The following is a 24,870-nucleotide window of genomic DNA, read 5'->3' as shown; positions in this document are numbered from 1 at the left end:
TCAGCGGGACTGACCGGGGCGCTGCAGGGAGAGAGACGCCGTGAGCGCTCCGGGGAGGAGCGGGGACCCGGAGCGCTAGGCGTAACAGATACAGGGTCCCAAGTGTCTACTATATCTAAACATGTTTTCTATCGACATTGGAATGCTAGTCTATTGTGTGAGCCTGAAGATGTTGATTTCAGAGTAATTGTGGGTAATGGGCAACCAGTCCCCAGACATGGATACTGGGAGCCAACCATTCAATTGGGTAACCATGTACTCACAGGGCAGGGAGTGATTGTAACCAATGTGACAGATAAGGGGTCTGCTGAATTCATATTGGGGATGAACATTCTGAGAAATTGGTTTACTGAGATTTTAGATGCCTTTTCTGCCTCTCTTCCCAATATTCCTGCATCAGACCAGCAGGCTGTGCAGTATCACTTTAAAGTTCTACAGGCGGAACAGAAGTTTGCCAACAAACAAGGTGAAATCTGCATAGTACGAGTCTAAGACATCAGGTTGGTGACCTTGCAACCCAACACTGAGTCCATCATATGGTGCTGTGCACGTCCCGGAGTCAAGAACCGGGATTATCAGGCCCTGCTGGAACCCATGCAGCTAGAAGATCATCCCTTAATCTGGGCTGTGAGAAGCCTCGTCACCGACTCAAACGGAAGAGTACCAGTACGGTTAGTGAACCTGTCTGATTCCGCTACTGTCTTATCCAAGTACACTCCAGAGCCACAGTTGTACCTCCTAGAGTCGAGAGACATTGTGACTGAATGCCTGGTGGCCCGTCAACGAGCAGCTCAAGTCACCGGCAGATCCACTACTGGTCTCCCCCCGAACCCTGGTGGGCGCAGCTCCAGGTTGGGGACGCCACTACCCCATGGGCCCAGATTAAAAGATTCATGAACGTAGCGAAGAGGTACCATGAAGCCTTAAGTAAGCACAAAACAGACTTTGGGAAAATGTCGATGATCCAACATCGTATCCTCACAGGCGATAGCCCGCCTATGGAAGAGAGACACCATCCGGTCGTGCCAGACATGTATCAAACTGTCAAGAAAATGCTGGCTGACATGAAGGAAGCGGATGTGATTCAAGAAAGCCACTAATCCTAGTCAAAAAGAAGGATGCAACTATTCGTTTCTGTGTCGACTACAGGAATGTCACGATTCGGCTCACAGGTAGTGGATCCTCTGTGTCAGCGAGGGATTGGCGTGGACCGTGCTAGTGGACCAGTTCTAAGAGGCCCGCCGCAAAGCGGGATGGTCTTGCTGCGGCAGTAGCAACCAGGTCGTATCCACTAGCAACGGCTCAACCTCGCTGACTGCTGAGAAGGCGTGGGACAGAAGGACTAGGCAGAGGCAAGGTCAGACGTAGCAGAAGGTCGGGGCAGGCGGCAAGGTTCGTAGTCAAGATGGATAGCAGAAGTTCAGGTAACACAGGCTTTGGACACACTAAACGCTTTCACTGGCACAAGGCAACAAGATCCGGCAAGGGAGTGCAAGGGAGGAGATCAGATATAGCCAGGGAGCAGGTGGAAGCCAATTAAGCTAATTGGGCCAGGCACCAATCATTGGTGCACTGGCCCTTTAAGTCTCAGAGAGCTGGCGCGCGCGCGCCCTAGAGAGCGGAGCCGCGCGCGCCAGCACATGACAGCAGGGGACCGGGACGGGTAAGTGACCTGGGATGCGATTCGCGAGCGGGCGCGTCCCGCTGTGCGAATCGCATCCCCGACGGCCATGACAGTGCAGCGCTCCCGGTCAGCGGGACTGACCGGGGCGCTGCAGGGAGAGAGACGCCGTGAGCGCTCCGGGGAGGAGCGGGGACCCGGAGCGCTAGGCGTAACAAGGAAACTGAACATCCTTTACCACGAATTGAGGAGTAGCTTACTGAGGGTCTGCTGCTTACTTCTCCACCCTGGACTTTACCAGTGGGTACTGGCAAGTGCCCATGGCCCTGGAGGATTGAGAGAAGACTGCCTTTGTTACACCTAAAAGGTTGTTTGAGTTCAAAAGTATGTTGCTTGGGCTGTGCAATGCCCCTGCTACATTCCAGCATCTGATGCAAAGGTGCCTGGGACATTTGAACTTCCAAAGTTTCCTGCTATATCTGGATGATGTCATTGTGTATTCCAAGTCTTACCAGGAACACCTTGGTCATCTGTCAGACGTCTTCCAAGTCCTGATCAAGCACAGGCTGAAGATTAAGCCATCAAAGTGTCACTTGCTCACACCCCAAGTCCATCATCTGGGCCACCTTGTAAGTGCAGAGGGAGTTCAGCCAAATCCTGAAAAGGTGAATGCTGTCAAGAACTGGCCTACACCTCGCATGGTAAAAGATGTCAGGAGCTTCATGGGATTCGCCGGCTACTATCGCCGTTTTATCCCCCACTTTGCCCAAATTGCAGAACCCCTTACAGCTCTTCTGTAGGGAACGGCGAAGGAAAGTTACAACGGAAGGAAGACTACCTATTGATTGGGCTGAAGAGCAAGAGACAGCATTTCAAGCTCTCAAGTGTCTGCTGTCGCAGCCACCCCTCTTGGCGTATCCGAATTACAGTCAGCCATTCCGCCAAGGAGCTGTCCTGTCCCAATTCCAAGATGGCCAGGAGAGAGTGATTGCCTACGCCAGTTGAAATCTGTGAGGAGCAGAGAAGAACGATACCAATTACAGTTCATTCATGTTGGAACTTCTCGCCCTTGTATGGGCCGTGACAGAAAAATTCCAAGATTATTTGGCTGCTACCTATGCCATTCACTGTCTACATGGATAACAGTCCTTTGGCCCACCTGAACACTGCCAAATTGGGCTCCTTAGCGATGGGCTTCAAGATTAGCTAATTACAGCTTTACCATCAAGTACCGTAGCGGCAAATCAAACGTCTATGCCGATGTACTGTCTCGAATGGCCCCTGGCGAAGAGCTGCCTGTGGAAGACGAGTGGGAAGACGTGGAGATGCCCCCATTTTGCCAACTGTTTGTAAACCAGAATGTTGTTACTGCCCTTGTGGATAGTGAACCTAGGTCGGAAACTATTAAGGAAGACCTGTATACCTGGAAGACTCTACAAGACAAAAGTCGAGTCATGGGGGATCTGTTGGACTACATTCTGGCGAAAAAGGTACCAACCCGGCTACGCCGGGCCCTTTGTGACTACGAGCTGACGCGTCTGTGGTGACAGAGGAAGCGACTGTTTGTGCACAAAGTACTGTTGTACCGCAATTCTTTGGATCTGGTCTCCGGTGATCGATTTCATCAGATTCTGGTTCCCCAAAGAGACGCGGCGATGGTCCTCAACGCATATCATGACCAGTCAGAGTCCACAAGACTGAAGTAGATCAACCAAGTGTTTATCCATATGCTGCGAGCAGCCTCTGTGTCACGGCAAGAAGAATGGCCTCGGTTGCTATCAGAGTAATTGAAAATCTATCACAACACATTGAACTGTTCCACTGGATATACCCCCTTCTATTTGATGATGGGAAGGCACAGGCAACTGCCTAAGGATTGGACATTCGGGTTACAAGCCCCGATGAACCATTCTCCTCTGACATCCCACGAATGGGCTTCTGACCATCATAGGCGGATTCAAGAAGCCAAGGAGATTGTCAATAAAAAGATGGGCGAGGCCCAACAAAAGCAACAGGATGGCTACAACTGACATGCCACAGCCAAGCCATTACAGGTGGGCGACAAAGTCCGGCTAAAAAAATTCCCTAGAGAGGACAAGTTGGATTCCATCTGGGAGACAGAGCCCTACACAGTGATGGCTATCCCTTACCCTGAGTCTGATGTCTATGAAGTTAGGAAGCCTGGGTACCAGCCACAGGTCATCCATAGGAATCATATTAAGCTCTGCTTGAAAGAGGATCTCCCAGTGCCCCACCACCGCCCGCCTCCATGTGTTTGACCAGTCCGAGAACATGTTCCTGGCGAAGTGTTACATCGCTCTATGGATTTTCCGATGTTCTCGCCTACTCAACCCACATACATCTGTCTATCTCCAGCTCCTGGCCTATCTCCCTTGGCTCCAGTCTATGTGCCAGCCCCAAGAGTTTCAGAGGTAATCCCTGTACCTCCAGCTTATTCCCCGATTCCCACAGTTCCGGAAGACCCTGTGCAGCTGCTTCTGGATCAAGTTCAATGTCCCATTGAAGAAGTACCTGCCGAGCTTCCAGATTTACCTCCAGATCATGTCCCTCAAGAGGTGGTATTGTGAAGGTCTCAGCGGTCTACTCAAGGTCAACTGCCCGCTAGGTACAGAGCATAAACCAGTCTCATGTACATAATAGTCAGTACCAAAAAGCGTACTATTATGTCAGGATTGTCTAGTCATAAAAAACGTATATATTTCAGGCATCATTTTGTGTACAAATAGGAAGTACATATAAGTAAAAAATGTATCATAGTGAGTAATGTATATATTTCATGTTGTATACAGAAAGTAAATTTGTATATAATATTAAGATAGGACTGTTATCTCATAAAATGTATATTACTAATGCTAATTGTTTTCCTGTCCACTGTGCACAGCACTTTTCTGAGTGGCCACAGAAAGTACCTGATAACCTGAAATAGCACGTAAGGTGAAATGTCATTGTTGTCTAATGTATAGTCATTACATTTAATAATCTATTGTTATGGGGAGAAGTAACAAAATATGAGGATGGGCCCCGTAAGCACAGGCATCTGGGTAGAAAGCCTCAGGCAGCCAGATCTGCCCCAATGCAGTTACAAGGACAAAAAGACCTCATATAAACCTACTCTTGTTTTACTTGGTTGCATCCTGGTTCAAAACCATGTCTACACAGGACATTTTTCAACGATGCCACGTCAACTCTTTACCCCTTTTCAGCCCTGTGCAGGACATTGGAACAATGCCCCAGGAACTGTGTTCCCTTTTTCATAGGCCAGTGGCCTTTCCCTTCATCCGCCCTCAAGGACATGTGCTTTTTCATAGAGGGGGAGTTTGTGATGGCCCAGTACAGAATGTGCCATTCTGTACCCCTGTCAGTCCTATCAGGTGGACTCAGTCCATGTGCCCTGGCCCCACACTCCTTGAGCTAATATAATAATGTGAGTTTTAATAATATGTTCTTGTGCCTTTAAACACTGTTGTTAAGAGTTATGTTAATGAGGAAGGTGTAAGGTGAACAGGTGGCTTGTTGGTGATCAATGGGACATCTCTAAATTGCTCCCATATACAGCTGCGAGGAGTCAGTTTAGTACAGTTGAGAGTTGGAGATCTAGCTGAGGTACAGTGGAGTTAAAGGGGTACTCCGGTGATTAGACATCTTATCCCCTATCCTGATCGCGGCAGTCCCGCAGCTGGGGACCCCCAGGATCTTGCACGCGGCACCCCGTCTACAATCAGTCCCCGGAGCGTGTTCGCTCCGGGTCTAATTACCGGCAATAACAGGGCCGGCGCCGTGTGACATCACGCCTCCGCCCCCGTGTGATGTCACGCTCCACCCCTCAATGCAAGCCTACGGGAGGGGGCGTGACAGCTATCACGCCCCCTCCCATAGGCTTGTATTGAGGGGCAGAGCGTGAAGTCACATGGGGGCGGAGGCATGACGTCACACGCCGTCGGCCCTGTGGTCGCCAGTAATCAGACCCGGAGCGAACACACTCCGGGGACTGATTTCAAACAGGGTGCCGTGTGCAAGATCCCGGGGGTCCCCAGCAGCGGGACTCCCGCGATAAGGCATCTTATCCCCTATCCTTTGGATAGGGGATAAGATGTCTAAGCACTGGAGAACCCCTCTAAGACCTGAGAAGTTGTCTGGTGTTCCTAAAGGGAGGCCTAAGGCCTAGTCAAGCAGCCGCGCATCTACTACCAGTCAACTCCTGCAGGTGAAAGTCAAAGCCTGGCGGTTAGCAAAAATACAGGGGACAAGTCTAATCAAAATAGTCAAGTCTGTCAAATTACTAAATTCAGCATGGGTTGCACAAGTCAGTCCAAGTCCACTACAAGTCTCAGCAAGCCGACAAGCTTCCTAAAGATCACTTGCATCTCCTTGGGCCTGAACTGAGCTGTAAAGACTTTAACACCTTGTCTGCCTCAGTAAAAAGCTGTTGTTCCGTAACCTTGCATCGGAGTGATTATTTGCCCCGCGCCTGGCCCAGGAATCATTGGCTATACCTTGGGTGGGGAATTAGATAAACCACGCCCTGGCATCATGAACACAAAGGGTTAATGCCATCTGCCCTAAGGGTTAATAACATCTGCCCTTCCTACACCTTCACCACACCTATACAGTCTAAAAGGGGCTTCATCAGAGAACATTATATGAGATTTTCCTTCTCACTTTTAACCCCTTAAGGACACATGACGTACTGGAATGTCATGTGTCCACTCCCAATTTATAACGCGGGGCCACGGCGTTAGAGGTTAGAGGCCGGGACCCGTGGCTAATAGCGTACGGCATTGATCGCAGTGCCGCGCGCTATTAACCCTTTAGACGCAGCGTTCAAAGTTGAACGCCGCGTCTAAAGTGAAAGTGAAAGTGTGCCTGTTAGCTCAGTGGGCTGTTCGGGATAGCCGCAGTGAAATCGCGGCATCCCGAACAGCTTACAGGACAGCAGGAGAGTCCCTACCTGCCTCCTTGCTGTCCGATCGCCGAATGACTGCTCAGTGCCTGAGATCCAGGCATGAGCAGTCAAGCGGCAGAATCATCGATCACTGGTTTCCTATGAGAAACCAGTGATCAGTGTGTGCAGTGTTATAGGTCCCTATGGGACCTATAACACTGCAAAAAAAAAGTGAAAAAAAGTGAATAAAGATCATTTAACCCCTTCCCCCCCTTTTCCCATAAAAAAAAAAACACAGTGTAAATAAAAATAAACATATATGGTATCACGGAAATGTCCGAATTATAAAAATATATCGTTAATTAAACCGCACAGTCAATGGCATGCACGCAAAAAAATGCATGCAGTGCATTTTTGGTAACTTTTTTTATCATGAAAAAATAAATAAAAGGCGATCAATAAGTCCTATCAATGCAAAAATGTAAAAAAAAGTTATAGGGGTCAGAAATGACAATTTTAAACGTATAAATTTTCCTGCATGAAGTTATGATTTTTTCCAGAAGTACACCAAAATCAAACCTATATAAGTAGGGTATCATTTTAACCGTATGGACCTACAGAATAAATATCAGGTGTCATTTTTACCGAAAAATGTACTACGTAGAAACGGAAGCCCCCAAAATTTACAAAACGGCGTTTTTTGGTTTTTTTCAATTTTGTCTCACAATGATTTTTTTTTCCGTTTCATCTTAGATTTTTGGCCAAAATGACTAATGTCATTACAAAGTAGAATTGGTGGCGCAAAAAATAAGCCATCATATGGATTTTTAGGTGAAAAATTTAAAGAGTTATTATTTTTTTAAGGCAAGGAGCAAAAAACGAAAATGCTAAAACGGAAAAAAAAAACGGTCCTTAAGTGGTTAACAGCATATTTTGGGGGTTATTTTGCCAAAACCTTACAAAATAAAAAGCCTTTAAATCATGTCATAAAAAAATGCTTGAAATGTAGGGACTTTTTACTTGAAAAGGCTAAATAGAGTGGGGGAGATTGATCAAAACCTGTCCAGAGGAAATGTTGCTGAGTTGCCCATAGCAACCAATCAGCTCGCTTCTTTCATTTTTAACAAGGCCTCTGCAAATTAAAGAAGCAATCTGATTGGTTGCTATGGGCAACTTTTCCCCTGGACAGGTTTTGATAAATCTCCCCCATAGTGTGTGAAAGCGGTCTAATGGAATTTCAAGTGTAAATAAAACAGTTATTGCATAGAGTATATATACCCTCACAGCTCATATTACCATCACAGTACTACAACATAAATGGCATGAGTAAAATATGTTTGTTTGATTTTTTCTTTCTTTTATGTAACAAATGTAGCATGTAGTCTTTTTTTCTTTACCGCTGCTGTGTAACTACATACTGTAAATAACATCTAGTTATGTGTTAAGCCAATTGCAGATTCACCTAAAGATGATTTAAGGGCTAACTTAATGCAGAATGTGATTATTGTCTACAATGATCTTATAAAGGGACATGACAGATGATAAAACCAATTACATATTTAATGCCTATAACGTTTTCCAAGAATTTTCTATATCACACTTGTGGTCAATAAGATCAAATAACATTTTTAATGAACACATCAAAAATTATTGTTATGAGACACGACAGGTTATTGAAATGGTTTGTGAAGATATAATAGACTGCAATGTAAGCGTTTGAACACTAAACTATATAAAAAAAAAAAAAAAAAAAAAAAAGAGCATAAACAAAATATCACATCTGCTTAAAGGGTAGCTCCCACCATCCTATTTTTTTTTTCTGTCCCTGCCTATTGCCCATCTATCCCTAACCCCTCCCTGCTTTTAATTTTAATTTTTACTATATTAAAAATGCTTTTTTTCTGTCTGGTAGTGTGCTCACTACCAGGCAGACTTCCCCAGCAGGCACCACGTCACTGATGCCTGCTGGGGGGGGGGGGACTTCCACCCTTAGTTCATCTACACAGGGTGCCTCCAGCTGTTTCCCCACTACAACTCCCAGCTTGCCCTGACATCTATTGGCTGTCAGGGCATGCTGGGAGTTGTAGTATTGAAACAGCTGGAGGCACCCTGTGTAGATAAACTATTAGTTAGCTACAAGCGGCGCTGCGGCGCTACGGCGCTAGCCCGTTCCCTCCGTCAAATCCCCCCGCGCGCCATGCCCCGTTCCCTCCATCACAACCCCCCCTCCCGCATACCCCGTGCCCTCATTACACTTACAGTTACTGCAATGTCCGGCAGCAGGCGTGCAGGGACAGCGGCAGCGACGAGGCAGCGGCGATGTGCGGGAGGAGTGGCCTCCCAGCCAGTGGCCAGGGAGCCAATGCGCTCACTCCCGCCTGTCTGATTGACAGGCAGGGAGTGAGTGCAGCCTAACTAAAAAAGGACTGATTGCCACTCCAAAATCAGTCCTTTTTCAGGCGTAACGTCACGCCAGGCTGCAGTCGGCCACTAGGAGGGTGACCCCTAGTGGCCGTTTTTTAAATGTGAATTAAACCCTTTTAATTAAAAAAAAATAATAATAAAAGTATATTAGAGATATGTTGTAGTACATAAGTACTAACAACATATCAAAAAATAAAGTTGTGACAGTGCCCATTTAAAACAAATATATTACTACTGAATAACATTTTTGTAACTAAACAATAAAAAAAAAGTCAAGTTGACTCATAGGATTAATCGGGCTATTGGAGAAAGTGGGATCAAGAACATAGGGTAATGTCACCTATTCCCCAGGGGATAATGAAAGTTTTTCAATTGTAAATCCTGGCTATTTAAGATATCGCTACCAAAATAATATATAGGCACACCTATCCCATGACTGCAGGGCCCTTACAGTTGTAAGTCTCACCTATTTTGCTTTGTATAATGTTAATAATATTAATAATATTTATTTATATAGCACCAATAAATTTGGGTACACATAAGGACAAAATTAGATATTACAAAAATACACACTGATTGGGGTGGGGGAGATATGGAGTGCAGTGCAGGAGACCAAGGAGGGGTGGGGTGGGGGTGAGGGCATGGCAGTATTATGTTCAGGGGTACAGTGGGTGGCAGTAATATATTCAAGGGGTATAGTGTGTGGCAGTATTATATTCAGGGGGTACAGTGGTTGGCAGTATTATAATCAGGGGGTGCAGTGTGTGGCAGTATTATATACAGGGGGTACAGTGGGTGGAAGTATTATATTTATGGGTACAGTGGTTGGCAGTAATATATCCAAGGGGTACAGTGTGTGGCAGTATTATATTCAGGGGGTACAGTGTGTGGCAATAATATATTTAAAGGGTACAGTGGTTGGCAGTATTGTATTCAAGGGGTACAGTGTGTGGCAGTATTATATTCAGGGGGTACAGTGGTTGGAAGTATTATATTCAGGGGATACAGTGTGTGGCAGTATTATATTCAGGGGGTACAGTGGTTGGCATTATTATATCCAGGGGTTACAGTGTGTCAATATTATATTCAGGGGGTACTGTGTGTGGCAGTATTATATTAAGGGGGTACGGTGTGTGGCAGTATTATATTCAGGTGTACAGTGGTTGGCAGTATTATTTCAAGGGGGAACAGTGTGTGGCAATATTATATTCAGGGGGTACTGTGTGTGGCAGTATTATATTCAGAGGTACGGTGTGTGGCAATAATATATTTAGAGGGTACAGTGGTTGGCAGTATTATATTCAGGGGGTACAGTGGTTGGCAGTATTATATTCAGGGGGTACAGTGTTTGGCAGTATTATATTCCGAGGTAGAGTGGTTGCCAGTATTATGTTCAGGGGGGTAAAGTGGTTTGCAGTATTATATTCAGGGGGTAGAGTGGTTGGCAGTGTTATATTCAGGGGGTACAGTTGTTGGCAGTATTATATTCAGGGGGTACATTGGTTGGCAGTATTATATTCAGGGGTACAGTGATTGGCAGTATTATATTCAGGGGGTACTGTGGTTGGCAGTATTATATTCAGGGGGTACAGTGTTTGGCAGTATTATATTCCAAGGTAGAGTGGTTGGCAGTATTATATTCAGGGGGTACAGTGGTTGACAATATTATATTCAGGGGGTACAGCGTTTGGCAGAATTATAATGATTATTGTCTTTATACAGAGGATGAGGATCTGCTGACAAATTAAGAAACCAATGATGTTCTGGCATCAGACTCTGCAGAGAAGATGGAGCTGGAAGAAGTCCTGGTGTGTGCCCCAGATGAAGAAGAAAAGAAAAGACAACAGAGAAGACGTCACTTAGGTCACTGATATCATTGTGTGTTCTGTCTGACCCAATCTGTGGATCTCCAGCTGTTATAAAACGGCAACTTTCATAATTCCTGAGGCTCTCTAGACATGATGGGAGTTGTAGCTTTGCAACATCTGGAGAGCCACTTGAACCAAGGTGATTGTTGGAGGTCCCATCAGTCGGCCCCCCCATCATAAAATGAGCTGTTTATTCTAAAATGTCTGGGGGACTGTGTCTATTTTTGGTCCCAGTCCTGCCCTGTCTGTAAGTGACTTATATCACTGTATTTTCTCCTGATTGTGTCCTATCAGTGCTGTAGTCACTGATATCTTTGTGAGGCCGAGTAAGGGGTCATCAGGGATTAGGGAAGTGGGTCGAGTAGGGGGGCCCAGAACAATTTTTCGCATCGGGAACTTGTGATTTCTAGCTACGCCCCTGCCCCTTTAGGAACATGTACTGCACAGGAATATACAGCTATACATACATCGGTTAGGTACAGGACACCATACATAGGTTGGGATTTCATTTCATTTGCTGGCTTAAAATAATCACGTATTTGTTGTTTATAATATATCACCAGGGCACACTTAGGCTTATCTAGGTTAGGACTTCTGTAATTATATTATACAATGGTTGCATAATAAATATATATTATATATAGATAATGGCATACATTTTTTCTTAGATTATTTGCATTTATGAACAGCATGTAATATTTTTAAATAGAATGGCCTGCCTGTATTCTACATTTAGAATATATCACACAGAAGAGCCATGTGACTTGGAAAATACTTACTTAGAGTACAGAAAGCCTTTGTCTAGGCCTTTATGTATGCTGCTGAAGAAGGTATGGAGCTATTATCCCAAAACACTCCTAGTTAGTGAAGTCTACACAACATCAGTATATTCCACTATACAAGCTTGGTACCATAGCGTAACAACATAGTTCAAGCTACTTTTTTCAAGATCACTTTGTCCAATTCGAGGACACCGGTACTTTTAAAGATGCCTTAGAGTTGTTAAAGAGTACCTGTGTTTTATATAATGTAGACAATACCATTATATGTATATTTTTAATATACATAAGTTAAAAATGTTTATATTTTTGGATGGAAAAAATGCTCTCCCTGCAGCTATTGCCTATGTGTCTGTGCGGAGACAAAATATAGGAAGGGAGGGCAGGACAAGTAGGGCTCTGTGTAGGCTTCTGACTTGTCAATCATCCTGCTGTTTGAGCCGGGGCATATGCCAGAACCTTACTGCACAGAGCCCTGCTTGTCCACCCATACTTCTTGTATTTGTCCTCCTCATAGAGACACACAGGCAATAGCTGCAGGGACAAAAAATACACACGTTTCATTAAACCAATATATATTACAAATATACATATAATGTTATTTTCTATATTTTGTAAAAAGTTTTAGCTAATGACAGGTACACTTTAATAACGGTGTCCCTGTATGTTGTACCAGACAGTAGTCCAGATATAAATACAAGGCTGGACGCGTTTCGGGACCACCCTTAGCTCCTTTCTTCAGCAGCAGGAAAAACTAATATATAACAGAGAGCTTCATATCAGGCTTTCATATACAGAAGTCACCTTCTACTATGTCAGGTACATTTGGATATTTGGAAAACACGGCATGTAACTTACTAATGGTACACATATATATAAAAAAGGAAATGTTTTTAACATCTTTGCCTGACTCCATGTAACTTTGAGTGCCAATCTAAAACATTTTTTTTAAATAGTTGTCATGACCACCTGCTTTTAAGTTGGCAATACAACTTCAGTAGCTGTCAAAGTCCTCTCCTCCTCCTAAAACACATGTATGTTCAATTTAGAAAAGTATGCATGTATTCTTAATGGGGAGAGGAAAATAATATACTTCCAAACACCTCCGACATTGACTTATTCTCCTTGAGAGCAAAAGGATCATCTGTTAGGGGTTAATCAGCACACCCCGTGTACATAAGATAGCTGGTTCCGCTGAAATGAGAAAGTGTGCCCAAATTTGCCCTAATATCCATGAACACCTTCAGTAGCAGTATACTTAAAGTACAAATCTCACAGTAAACAATTGTTCAGCTTTTAGTGCAGAAGGTAAAGTTATATAGGTTTGTAAATCACTTCCATTACCAATGCTGCTTAGAAACAAGCTTTTTCTGCATTCTTCTGTCTGACAGGAAATTCAGCTGTTCCAGGTTTTCATGACTTTCGACCCCCTATTCAGGCTGTTATCAGCAGCATCCCGGGGGCCGTGACATGACAATTACCTAGAAAACCCCTGTGCTGCAGAGAGCTCCCTGTGCTCGGCCTTAGCCCCTCCCATCTGATGAATATTCACACTGTCCTCCCTCTGTTCTGCAGTGATTGGCTGAGCAGCACTGCCTATATGCCGGCTGATTCAGATCATAGCAGCCCTAGCAAACAGGCTGATTCTCTCCCCTCTCCTTGCTAATGTTTTTACACTGAGAACGGAGGAGAGGGGGGAGGGAGCTGCCAGCGTAGAGCTGTCACACTGAGAATGGAGGGGAGGGAGAGTAGAGTTGTCACACTGAGCACTGGGGAGAGAGGAGTACAGGGCAGAGAAGGGGAAGGTGATTGTGCCACTGTAAAGCTGTTTCACTGAGAGGAGGAGGGGGAGGAAGTGATTTTACAGTGTGAAACTGCAGCTTCAACTCCAGGGTCCCTCTCTCTGAGCACTGAGATTAGTTTGTTTCCTCGTGGCCACCCTGCTGTATAGGGCTATGATTGGAGCTCAGTGTTATGTGGGAGTGAGCTAGCAGAGCTGTGGGAGTGGCTAACATAAGTTAGGGGTGGTAACAAGCTCTCTGCTCAGGCAGCTCAGAGCAGGAAATGTGAGCAGTGCATGCAGGGAAATGTAGTCTCTGACATCACAGGCATAGCCACCATAACCAGGAAGTAACTGGAATTTATGAGCTGAATAGCCGGTGAATGGGGGCCGGAAAAAAAATCACAAACATGTCAGAGAGGTGGTAGGTGAATATACTATGGAATGGCTAGGTATTTTTTTTTTCTTTGCTGCATGGGATATCTTCTTTAACTTACACAGCCTCGAAAATATGTATTGTCTGGTTTTGCCTTAAAGGGGTATTTCAGGAATTTATTTTATTTGACTATGCTACAGGGGCTGTAAAGTTAGTGTAGTCGATAATATAGTGTCTGTACCTGTGTGTGACGGTTTTCTCACAATTATTTTCTCAATGATTTTCACGCCAATATTTATTTTTACCAGCACACAAAATTACTGTTGTCTCAGATTTTTCCCAGGTTGCAATGCGGCCGAGACCTGACTCACTAGTCATCTGATGACAGGGAGCCTGTCTGCTTCAATGGGTGGAGCGATCGCTTGGTGGGAGAGAGATCAATCTGCAACTATTGCAACAGCTGGAGGTACCCTGATTGAAAACCACAGATCTTTTAAATGGATGCTGCTCATTTATGTTTCAATGGGTGGGGTGGCTGATGTGTGGGAGGGAGGAAAATGGAACTGTGGGATTTATAGTCAAAAAAAGAAAACTCAAACAGGAAATACCAGTTCACAAACAGCTAGCCACAGTGTTATGGTAATCTCACAACATAGCCATTTAGCCCCAAGACAAGCGTAGATCCTTCCTAAGCATGTCCATTACTGTCTACCAAGTACGTACTAAAATCACCTTGTGGTGGATAACCTCTTAAATATTATAAATGTGTCTGGATCTCAGTATATCTGGGTTTACACAAGCACCCAGTGTTTTTGGCGCTGTTTTTCAGAGCCAAACATATAGGGTATTTGTCAGCATTATACATTGTGCTCAGAGCTGCAAACATAAGCAGATAGCTGATAGGGCAATAAAACAAAGGATACCTATCTCTTAGCTGATGGCAGAGTTATAAAATCATGTTTTGTTTCCAGGCTCAAGTACCATTCAGACAGTACTGAGCTAAGCCTCCTCCACTTCTCTGTATGATGTGCATGGCTCAGTGCGGGAAGTCAAGCAGGGAGGGGTGGGGAAGAAGGAAGCATTTATGGCACAGCTCAGTATGACCCCTACATATTTTGAGATTAGAAGGAAACATGGTTTATAACTTTTCTATCAGCTCAGAGACAGGTAATGTTTGTTTTATCTCCCTATCAGCTATCCATCCATGTCTGCAGCACTTTGCATGATAGCTGAGCTGACAGGTTCCCTTTAACTTATGTGGTTTGACATAAAAAAAAAAAAATGCAACCAAAATTGCACCAAAAACTCCCTTTAAAAAATTGCACCAACAACTGTGTCAGTATTAGTAAATACAGACATTAGGTTTCTTCTTTTTTAAAGCTATTGTAAATACTTCAAATACATTGTCCCCATAGGAGTTTCCTTTGGTGAGTTTTTCTTTAATTTCCAGTCTAACATTCCAAATAGATCAGTTTGTTTGTTTAAATGGGTCGTGTTCCTTGGCCGGCACAGTTGGTTATATTGTTTTGATATGGTTTCAGATTTTCCTTACTTAAGTATTTTTTTTTTTAGATTTGATAAAATAGGCAAATCTAGCATAGCTGAAATAGTTCAATTGTTTGTACTCTATACTGCTAAAGCGCGTCGTCATAGAATGCCGCCTTACAGCAAAGGAGCCTTGGATTTGAATCCAACTAAAGGCAGAATTTTCATGTACTTTGTATGTTTGTCCTGTGTTTAAGTGAATTTCCTTCTGACCCTTAGGGGTCAGGGGGAGCAAGTCTTGGTCCCCAGTAAGTAATTAACTCTTGGCTACACCTCTGCTTAGATGAATGTCTTTCTATGAAATGATCCTAGTGTGTTTCTGTGGTTTTATAATGGGTGATCTTGGATTGTGAGCGTGGGATGATATGCCATGAAAAAAGCTAAGAGATTAATGTCTTGAAGAATAATATTGCAGTACTACAGGGCTACTAGATCCAGCATAACATTTCTGACATTTAAGGGAAGAATAGAATGATTTGACACCTGTTTCATAGAAATCATGAGCAAAAATCTTAATACTGAGTTTATTTGCTTAAACAGTAAGGTTGAATTCTGAGGTTACATTAAGGGTAGGGTCACACTCATGGGTTAGGCAGCATGAAAAGGATGACTAGTCCCCTTTAAAGCAAGCTTTACTTGTACAGTCTTGATTACTGAAGAATGTGAAATACAATGTACTATCCAAATCAACTTAAGGGTAGGGTCACACTGAGCAGATACGCAGCGTACTTGACCCTGCAAGAAACATGCCAGGCATCGGGAAATACACTGCGTATGCGTTAGGAGCAAACACAGGGCTTTTCATGCTACAGCCCTGTGTCTGCAATAAGGTTCGGAGGGGAAAGCCCTGTGTGTCTGCTCCTAGTGCATACACAGCGTATTTCCTGCTGCCCAGCAAATTTCTCGCAGGGTTAAGTACGCTGCGTATCCGCTCAGTGTGACCCTACCCTTAAGTTGATTTGGATTGTACATTGTATTTCACATTCTTCAGTAATCAAGACTGTACAAGTAAAGCTTGCTTTAAAGGGGACTAGTCATCCTTTTCATGCTGCCTAACCCATGAGTCTCTGGTGGCTTCTCCTACCCTACCAGCCCTGATTGATAGATCTCTTCTTGTATCCAAACAGGAAGAGATTTATCAAGTATTGTGGGGCAGGGAGATGCTACTGTGGACTACCCCTATGACTCTTGGTTCAGGCAGCACGTAAGTGATGATAGGTTCCCTATTAAATACTGTTTTATTTCTTGAGGACTGATTGACTACATTTGTGAATGTCCTCCATGGTCGTGGGATCCATATTGGTGCTGAAATGAGAATGCATGGTCTACCCTTCTTAGAGTTCTATCACCATAAAATTTAATGAGGGGTCTGTAAAAGGTAGTGACCCACAATTACCCATGGAGACATATCATATTTGTGAATCTAGGATCATAATGGAGTCCTAAAAAACACTCAGGAACTTATCAATAACAAAAAAAAAAAAAAAAAAAAAAAAACAATTGCATTACCAAGGTCAAATACACTGGTATCTCTAGTGCATTACCAAGGTCAAATACACTGGTATCTCTAGATTTTCTAGATACAGCCCCTGACATTTCCACTGTAGACTTTAATGGAGAGGGCTGTGCACAGATCTGCATAGATTTCTATGAAAAAGGCATCTGCCTTGAATTGTTAACTCTGCATTATGGAACCTGTTCTTACAATAGGTCCTAGTGGTGGAATGAGCACCTATCAGGTATTTATGGCATAGTCTATCTTGTTTATGATGTGAAAGTCTTATGGTCATATGCCTTAAGAAAGTAAAAAGTTAAATACAAAAGAAGTTACGATATCAGTCAGCGTCTCCCAGCTTATGCAGTTACATGATGTCTCATAATAACCTCAACCATTCATGATGTAACCCTAGCACAAACAGGATGTCAACAAGAAGGCCTGGTAAGTATATTGTAATTTGCTTTGTTTTGCACATTTAAAGGGGTTATCCAGGAAAAAACTTTTTTTTATATATATCAACTGGCTCCAGAAAGCTAAACAGATTTGTAAATTACTTCTATTAAAAAACCTTAATCCTTTCAGTACTTATGAGCTTCTGAAGGTTAGGTTGTTCTTTTCTGTCTAAGTGCTCTCTGATGACATGTGTCTCAGGAAACGCCCAGTTTTGAAGCAAATCCCCATAGCAAACATCTTCTAAACTGGGCGTTTTCCGAGACACGTGTCATCAGAGAGCACTTAGACAGAAAAGAACAACCTTATTCAGAAGCTCATAAGTACTGAAAGGATTAAGATTTTTTAATAGAAGTCATTTACAAATCTGTTTAACTTTCTGGAGCCAGTTGATATATAAAAAAAAGTTTTTTCCTGGAATACCCCTTTAAAGCTCTAGAGAAGACAATGTTTTGCTTTTTTTTGAAAGCCCCACAGTCAACTGATCTGTAAAGCTGTCTTCAAAAACCCTTAGTGGTGAGCAAGAAGAGATGATCCTTGTTAGTCACTCTCTGCCCATGCAGAATGGGGCCACAAATATAGTTCCCCTCCTTTGAAGGAGGGAGCAAGAAAGAGTATTGCATTTATTAGGCAACCCCTTTGAGTTTGGAAAAACCCTTGGCCCTCATTTACTATTGCAAACCCGACATGTTTTGTCGGGTTGTGCGCCAGATTCTGTCGCATTGCGCCCGAAATTCTGTCTGCACCAGATTTTGCGCCAGAATTGAAAAAACTCTCCATTTTGCTTAGAAAACCTGAAAAAGGGGGGCGTGGTCTCCAAAAAGGGGCATTTCTTTCAAGGTTTCCACATAAAATGTGGTGGATTTCAGCTGAGGAAAACCCTACAGATCAGAGCGTGTAAAAAAAGCAAAAAGTAGGGAAAAGTGCACAATGTAGGGAAACCTTAGTAAATACTGTGGAAAATAAATTGTAGGGAATTAAAACCCACAGAGAAACCTACACAACACTCTTCGTAAATCAGGGCCCTTGTGGGTGTGTATATTTTTAATATTTTATATGCCATACTCCTAATTTTCTTTAGACATATCAATGTTCGCATTCTCTATTTACGTGCAATACACATATTTTGTACTCTTTTTTTTTTTTTAGCATTGCTTTATTCATCTCTCTTATGGGAAAATTCTGCTTCTCACTTGCAAAAGGAATTTAACATACATATGGTATACTTCATATGGTATTTGCTATGGTATTAAAGATTTTTTTAAGCATGCATACATGTGACAAGCAATGTGCAGTATTCATTAGTGTTTTCATTTATTTTGTAATGTTCATATAACAATCTAAAATAAAATAAGGCAAGGGACAACTGCAAAACATAATTTATGTTTAAAATTATAATAAAACCTAAATATGGTGTGTTTTTAATTTTTGTTCTTTTTAAATTGAATACAATGTTCAAAGTTCCATAGCCACCATTGCAGGGTGTCTACATAAAACTACTAATAACCTTCACAATAATACAATTGCTAACCGTTCTTAAGTCAAGTAATAAACATAAAATATGATCAATAATAAAAGCAAATAAATGAAACAAAACAAAAAATGAAACAAAAAGGTTGAAGGCCCTACGGGTTTATTTACATCTTTGGTCAAGCTAGCCCATGGTACAGGAGGACATGGTAATACAGAATTAGACAAATCATAAAGTTTTAAGGTCCACAAGTTAAACACAGCCTTATTAGTAGTTGCCCCGGGGTCTATTATAGGTCAATTAATAAATAACCTATTAGACATCACTGAACATATGTCCTGTTGGTGAAAGAAAAAATTGTTCTGTATAGATGGAGGATGTGCCCTTCATTTCCGCTGGTGGGTCCAAAAATACATATCTGACACTGCTTATATTGGGTGTCATTATTACTGCTATAGGACACAAAAAAGAGAATGAAAGAATAGTGGCACCGGTACCTGAATGTGCAGCTACACGAGATGGACAATACGAACACTCGGGCATCAACCAGATCCACGCTAGGACAAGGGAAACCCAGTAAATACATGAATGCAACAAAGAGAAACAGGTGTCCTGCACTCACCATCCAGATACTGAGATTTCGGCTCCCATCTCGGGCTGCTCAATCCGGCAAGGAAGACAAGAGTGGAGTGGGGCGCTCAGAGGCCTCTGAGCGCCCCACGCCACTCTTGTCTTCCTTGCCGGATTGAGCAGCCCGAGATGGGAGCTGAAATCTCAGCATCTGGACGGTGAGTGCAGGACACCTGTTTCTCTTTGTTGCATTAGTGCTATAGAGGAAAGTGATGTCTTTATTCACTCCAAACGAGCGACGTTTCGGCCGGCTCACCCAGCCATTATCAAGCTAGCTTCACAATGGCTGGGTGAGCCGCCCGAAACGTCGTTCGTTTGGAGTGAATAAAGACATCACTTTCTTCACCAACTTGGAGTGCCACTGTTTCTACCTTCTATACCTAGTTCAGATCTCTGACCCAGATCAACAACGGGAGGCACCCGTACATATCTACAGCAGGATATTTTTTTTCTACACCAGGATCTACACCAGGATCTTCTTTTCTTACAAATATGTACTGTGTTCTCCAATAAACGTATCCTTATGCTGTAATATTTAAATCACTTACATGTATCATCTTTACATTTACACATAAAGTTTCATTCAATTCAACAACTCCTGCTTGGTATATATATATATATATATATATATATATATATATAGCAAACAGGAGAGAAAGTGATAACTGGCACTTCTGTGCGTCCAAAGGGACGTGGCAATCCCTCACTCCTTCGGGTAGCACAGTCACCAATATAAGCCTGAGATGGTGCTCAGCAGTATAGGTATACACAACAAATCCCAGCAAGCGGAGAAAGAAATACTGCGGCAGCTCACCGACTTCAATCTTGGCTTCTTTATTAAACAGCAGGTGTGCAGGCAGGTTCAAACTTACAATAACAGAGCGACTTACGTTTCACACAGAAATGTGCTTCTTCCGGAAGAAGCACATTTCTGTGTGAAACGTACGTCGCTCTGTTATTGTAAGTTTGCACCTGCCTGCACACCCGCTGTTTAATAAAGAAGCCAAGATTGAAGTCGGTGAGCTGCCGCAGTTTTTCTTTCTCCACTTGCTGGGATATATATATATATATATATATATATATATATATATAAATACCAGAGTGGTTGCAGCACTTCCAAAACAATGCATGTAGGTGCCAAGCGTCCTAGGTCTGATCGGGACCCCTTAAGATATCCAACAAAAAATGGCGCAGCACTCCAACAAAATTTCCAAAAAACTGTGGTGAATAAATTCACAGTTTTTTGGAAATTTCGTTGGAGTGCTGCGCCATTTTTTGTTGGATATATATATATATATATATATATATATATATATCTCAAGCAGGAGTTGCTGGAATTGAATGAAACTTTTAAGTGTAAAGTACCTTGTAAACCTTGTGGTACCTTGTTTGGTTTGGCCACCTCTAGCACGGATACAAGATGATATACGGTTGGGTATAGAGGCATACAGGTTCTGTATGGCACCCTGTAGCACATTTGGCTACCCAAATGTGGCCTCTGATAGCCTTTTTTATTACAGAAAAGGAAGCACTTTTGTGCCCTCTTGTGGCAAAACCCAGTCATAATCAGACTTCTGTACTAATTTAAATATCTGCATGCCCATTTTTGCAGCTCTCCAACATTTCATTTTCCTGTCAGTAAATGTATGTATGTATCTCAGCCTCAGTATTTACTTTACCTGCTTAAATCATCCCAGTTTTCTGTTCATGACCTCTTCTGTCTTTATTAAAGACCACTGAAAGGACCTGCAGGTCAGCTTGCGCTTGCTCCGAGCCTGTCCGTTGTCACAACAATATATCCAATAGTTTTATTTGTGTGTTTTCGTCTAATTATTTTATGTCTACATGTTGCACATACAAGGTTTTTGCCAATTCAACTCCACATTTCCGCCATTTACCATCAGCTTTAATTACAGTCTTTCTTGATCTTCAGTTCATAACCTTTTTATCAGTCAAAGGGCATTCAAGACTATTGGTGAAACATCTCAGAGAAGCATATGCGTATTTCTAGTACAGTTCCAGTATTACATTGATAGGGCATTTAACTATGTTATTATATAGATAAATTAAATTTTACTTTTTTAATTCATTAACAGGATTGTTCAGTTTAAGGTGTTGTTTTATTATTCCAGTTATAGCTTCATACATGTCCTCTGGCTGAATTTAGTATTGCAGATCATTTACATACAAGTGAACAAGCTGACATCACTGTTAATTGAGTCTTGATGTTCCGATACAGTTTATTTAAAATACACCTTATTGAGGTGTGCTTTTTAATCATTGAAGAATACTATGGAGGGCTGAAATGAGGTGCAAACAGAAAGTGTAGATTTTTGCAGTCAATATTTTTTTTTAAACCACCACCCTTTGGTGCACCAGTGAGACCCGGCTGGCCACCCAATGACTCAGTGACTTGTTACCAGCTAAAGTTACACTATGAGAACTCTAAAAGGGTATGTTTACACACCATAAAAAAGGCCACATTTTATTGAAAGATGGATTTTGGCAGATTATGGGAAAAAAAATACTATTTATTTTGTGTGTGTGAAATTGGCTGAAAAAACATCAAAAAAAATATACTGTATGTTATTTTTACGGTGTGTGAACATACACAAAAGGTTCACATGTTCAGAGTAAATCTTAAATCATTGTGATTTAGGAGCCGGTCAATGTTTCATGCAACATAAAACTATTGACAGGTTCCCTTTAAAGTGAAACTGTCAAAGCCTAGTAGCCACATCTCCGGCTGAAATGCTTAGAGCTGCCCCAATACAATACTAAGTCTCTAGAAACCTATTGCTCTATTGAAGAGTTTTTAAACACATATGAGCATTGATACAATGCTAACTTCCGGAATCAAAAGATTGCATGGATTGTGTCAGGTTTTGTATATACTTTTGCTTTGATTTCTTCCATAATAGATAATAGTAATACTGGAAGTTTGTAGATATTTCAATCCTCATTGAAAGCTGCCATGCGATCTCTTCTCTTTTTTTTATTAACCAGCCACGGTCTATCAGACACAATATTATTTAGTAGTTCTTTATGCTTCTAGAGTAGAATACTTCCAAAATAAAGTGCTGTATAAAGTACCTGAAGTGCCTACATCTCCATAGTACAGAGCTTGGAGCAGGCGGACTCCATGTGCCACTATACAGAATGCCGTACAAGACTTTGTCTAAAAAAATATATACATTTTTAAAGGGTAACTGTCAGCAGATTTAATCCTATATAACTGTTAGCAGCACATTGGCCCTCATTTACTAAGCTAGAACTGACTAGTTTTAGTTGGGTTATCCCAAGTTATATAGTGTCTGCGACATGTCTCCGACAGTGTGCCCCAGTAGAATTCGAAAACCCTGATTACATTGTGAAAAGCTGAAAGGGTGCGTGGCTTGCCAGAAAAGGGGTCTACTAGAAATGGGCGTGGTCTCACAATCCAACCTATTTACTATTGAATTCACACAAAATCCAGTGAAGAAATGGCTGGAAATTTCCACCAAGAAAAAGCTGGTCAAAAAACATTCCCATCCTGTGAGTCTGTGAATGTGAATAGTAAATAGAGTGGAAACCTGCAATTCGGAAACAACATTTCACACTAGCATAAACCCAACACTTTTATTAAATCAGGGCCATTATATAGGGTGAAATCAGTTTTCTCACCATGTCTGAATGTCCTGATCTTGTAAAGTGCTAAAGATGACTTTGAAAAAGGTCCTGCACTGTATGGTAATGAGCCCCAAGTAGTCCCTGGGGCATACGGCACCCTCAGGTAGTCACAGCGGCTCCATGCTGTATTCATGCCTACATGAGTATAATTGACATCAACGCTCTGCTCTCTCTGCTCTTAGGATAAATATAGGTTTATCCCAGACATACTTACATTCACTTACTGGGGATTTACCACATCTGATAGAAGTTTGTTCCAAGCATCTACTACTCTATCAATAAGATACTATTAGGGAGATTTATCAAAACCTGTAAAGGAAAAGTGGAGCAGTTGCCTATAGCAACCAGATCGCTACTTTCATTTTTTAATAGGCCTCTAAACAATAAAAGAAGCAATCTCATTGCTATGGGCAACTGCTCCACTTTTCCTTTACAGGTTTTGATAAATCTCCCCATTTTCTCATATTGCTCCTGATTTTTCCCAAAACTAACCTCAGATTGTACACCTTTGTTTTTCCGTTCAGTTTTTTGTTTACTTATGTATGAAAATTCTAACAGTCACTGACAATAAATTGTATATAATGAGACATATTTGACCTATTCTAAAATACAATAAACAATAAAATGCATTTCCTGTGCTCTCATCAAAAAAGAACGTGGATTTTGACTCTTGGCCTCTGGATAAACTGCATTTTTTTTCTTCACAGATTTTAGTACAGTACTTTGCTAGATTTTCACCGTAGGCAAAAACATCTAATACGGCCAGGAACTTAGTAGCAAGAAGCATATTCAGACCACACACGGCTATGAAATGGTGCCGGAATGCCACTTGACCAATAATGATTTTCTTTGAACCTAGCATCAGTTTAGAATACCCACTTTTAAGTACCCTATTAGTGAATTCTTAATTAAAGGCCCAGAATATAACCCAGTGCTTCACATTCAAGGAGCTGTATTGTATTGGCATTGTGGGTGCAATCTTTAATGTTGGAAAGAAAGGTGTGCACCACTTTATGGCAATTGACAGGTTCTCTAAAAAGCACATGCAGTAATGCATTAAAAAACATTAATATTCCAATGCATAATAATAATAATAATATTAACAATAATAAAAAATAATTTAAATGTCTTCTTGTGGGGGAGAAAAAAAATATAGTGGAAAAAAGACTTTAATAAGAAACATAAAAAGTGTAAATATTATTTATCCATGTAATCATTTAAACTTACACAACACATTGGGTCACTGTTTGTACATTAAATCTGTACTATACATTTAAAACATAAATTAATTCAGGGAAGGATATTGGGGAAAATCATAGATTTAGATTTTTTGTGCGTTCCACTAAAACGAATAATATATCTTTAACAGGCAAAAATTTAATAAGCTGCAAAGAAAGACCTCACACAGAAATGTACATGAAAAACGGTATAAAATGTTAAAGGGCCTATTCAGTCCAAAAAAATTCCCAACTACAGACCCATATGAGGGCTTGTTTTTTTGCAGGACCAAATGTACTTTGTAATGACACCTTTCATTTGTCTATAAAATCAACCAGAAAATAATATATTTGTAAGGCTACATTGCAAAAAATGCAATTTCTAAAATGCAGGAGTCTGTTTTTTATGCTGTTTTCTTTGCAGTGAAATGTTATCTTGATTCTTCAGGTCAGCACGATTACAGTGATACCCAATTTGCACAGTTTTTTGTTTTGTTTTTTCAACTATTGACTATTTAAAAAAATTTACTTTTCTTTAAATGGATACAGGGTGCTTAAAGGACATCTGCAGCGTTACAAACACTTATTCCCTATCCTCAAGATAGGGGATAAGTGTTTGATCGCGGGGGGTCCGAACAC

General features: G+C 41.9%; 1 protein-coding gene across 4 annotated transcripts in view; it reads right to left on the bottom strand.

Moving 5' to 3' along the window:
* The window catches only part of SLC6A2 (solute carrier family 6 member 2), a 183,779-nt gene that overhangs the window by 98,714 nt on the left and 60,195 nt on the right, over nucleotides 1–24,870 (bottom strand). Inside the window, exon 1 of one of the 4 annotated variants that reach the window (XM_056526306.1) lies at nucleotides 8,784–8,942. The exons of the other annotated variants lie outside the window; for them this stretch is intronic. The gene's annotated coding sequence lies outside the window, so the exon portion shown is untranslated. Of the gene's footprint in view, nucleotides 1–8,783; nucleotides 8,943–24,870 lie in introns of those variants that run through there. 4 annotated transcript variants of the gene reach the window in all.

This window comes from Hyla sarda, chromosome 6, assembly GCF_029499605.1.
Source record: "Hyla sarda isolate aHylSar1 chromosome 6, aHylSar1.hap1, whole genome shotgun sequence".
In the NCBI taxonomy this organism is placed as follows: domain Eukaryota; kingdom Metazoa; phylum Chordata; class Amphibia; order Anura; family Hylidae; genus Hyla; species Hyla sarda.
The sequence above is the reverse complement of the archived record's forward strand: the minus strand, read 5'-3'. Positions and strand labels throughout refer to the sequence as shown.